Genomic DNA, 2,552 nt, shown 5'->3' on the forward strand with positions numbered 1-2,552 from the left:
ACATGATTTCTATAGTGGCTTCATCACTTACTATCCCACTGACAGTGAATGAAAGTTCCCCATCCTTATCAGCATGTGTTGTCAATTGTTTCTTTTGCTTTTTATCATACTGGCTGGTGGGAAAAGAATTCTCAAGCAGTTTTAAATTGAAAAAAATTTCATGAGTATAAGTGATATATAACACTTTTTTGAGATATATTTTTAGTTGTTTCTTTCTCAAAAGTTCTCTGTTCAGATCCCTACCTTTTTTTTGAGTATACCACTGGGAGTAATTGAAGATTCTCTACCGCCTTGAAGAGCATTTAAAATGTTAAGCAGCTTGGTTGCAGCTGCTCTAGATGCTGGCTCCACCTCTCTCCAATTTCAAAATGGTGGAAGTACTATTTCTGCTAGCTCTGGAGCCGCCACGAAGTCACCAGAGTCAGACACACTGAATCTTTCCTAATAAGCCACGACCTCGTGGTAAACACACATTTAAAAAAAATATGTTAGATCAGAAGTGAGAGTAGGCCAAAAAGAGGCTAGATATAATGGGCCAGACAGTAATTTAATTAATTTCTGTGTGGTTATTTCAGCTATAAGCTAGCCGGGCAGTAGAATGGAACAAGGGGCCCGCGTTCCTCCTACCTCAGTCATGTAGATTAGATCTATATGTGTCTCTCTTAGGGTCTAGATTATCTGGGATTGTGATTCTTAGGCTGGTTTTCTTTGCTTTACATTTAAAAATGATTTATGCGTGAGTACATATTATGTTTGTGTTGCTGAGTCTGGGATACCTTATTAAAATGATGTTTCCTGATCAATCCATTAGCCTGCAAATTTCAAGATGTTGTTACTTTTCTCTGCTATGCAGTACTCCATTTTGTAAATGTATCACATTTTCCTTATCCATTCTTCGATCGAGGGGCATTTAAGTTGTTCCCAGGTTCTGGCTATGATAAACAATACTGCTATGAACATACATAAGCACATGTCCTTTGGGTGCGATTGAGCATCCTCTGGATATATACCCAAAAGTGGTATTACTGCATCTTCAAGGACGTTCTTTTCAAATTTTCTAAGAAAACACACACCGATATCCAAAGGGGCTGTACTAGCTTGCACTCCCACCAGCAATTAAGGAGTGTTCCCTTTACCCCACAATCTCTCCAGCATAAGCTGTCATCAGTAATTTTGATCTTGGCCATTCTCACAGGTTTTAGATAGAATTTCCGAGTTGTTTTGATTTGCGTTTATCTGATGACTAAGGATGTTGAGCATTTCCTTGTCTTTCAACAGTTTAGATTCCTCTGATGAGAGTTCTCTGTTTAGGTCTGTACCCCATTTTTTAAATTGGATTGTTTTTTTCTTTTGATGACCAATTTCTTGAGATATTTGTATATTTTGGAGATCAGACCTCTGTCTGATGTGGAGATGGTGAAGATCTTTTCCCAGTCTGTAGGCTGTCCTTTTGTCTTGTTGAATGTGTCCTTTGCTTTACTAAACTTTTTATTTTCAGGAGTTCTCATTTATTAATTGCTTCTCTCAATATCTATGCTAGTAAGGTCAATTATAGGAAGTGGTCTCCTGTGGCAGGCATTCAAGGATACTTCTGAATTTCTCTTCTATGATGTTCAGTGTGACTGGTTTTATATTGAGGTATTTGATCCAATTTGATTTGAGTTTTGTGCATAGTGGTAGATATGGATCAATTTTATTCTTCTACATGTTGAAATCCAGTTATATCAGCATCATTTCTTCAATATTCTTTCTTTATTCCATTTGATTATTTTTTTGCTTCTTTGTAAAAAAAATCAGGTTTTTGAAGGTGAATGGTTTAACATCCAAGGCTTTGATTCAGTTTCATTGTACCTCCTTTCTGTTTTTATGCCAATGCCAGGCTGTTTTCAATACTGAAGCTCAATAGTAGAGTTTTAAGTCTCTACTATATGGGATTGTGATGCCTCCAGAAGTTTTTTATTGTACAGAATTGTTTTGGCTATCCTGAGTTTTTTGCTTTTCCTTATGAAGTTGAATACCATTATTCAAGGTCTGTGAAGGATTTTGGTGGGATTTTGATGGGCAATGCATGGAATCTGTAGATTGCTTTGGTAAGATTGCCATTTTACTATGTTAATTCTAGCTACCCAAGATCATGGGAGATCTTTCCACTTTCTGGTATCTTCCTCAATTTCTTTCTTCAAAGATTTAAAGTTCTTGTCATACAAGTCTTCCACTTGTTTGGTTAGAGTTACTGCAAGATATTTTATGTTATTTGTAGCTATTGTAAAGAGTGACGTTTCTCTGATCTCTTTCTCAGCCCATTTATCATCTGTGTACAGGAGGGCTACTGATTTCAGTTAATCTTGTATTCTGATACATTACTGAAAATGTTTGTGAGTTGGAGAAGTTCCTTGGTAGAACTTTTAGGGTCGCTTATGTAAACTATTATATCATCAGCAGACAATGAGAGTTTTACTTTTCTTTTCTGACTTTTTCCCCTTTATCTCCTTTTGGTGTCTTATTGCTGTAGCTAGGATCTCAATAACTATACTGAATAGATATGGAGGAAG

This window comes from Microtus pennsylvanicus, unplaced genomic scaffold, assembly GCF_037038515.1.
Source record: "Microtus pennsylvanicus isolate mMicPen1 unplaced genomic scaffold, mMicPen1.hap1 Scaffold_75, whole genome shotgun sequence".
In the NCBI taxonomy this organism is placed as follows: domain Eukaryota; kingdom Metazoa; phylum Chordata; class Mammalia; order Rodentia; family Cricetidae; genus Microtus; species Microtus pennsylvanicus.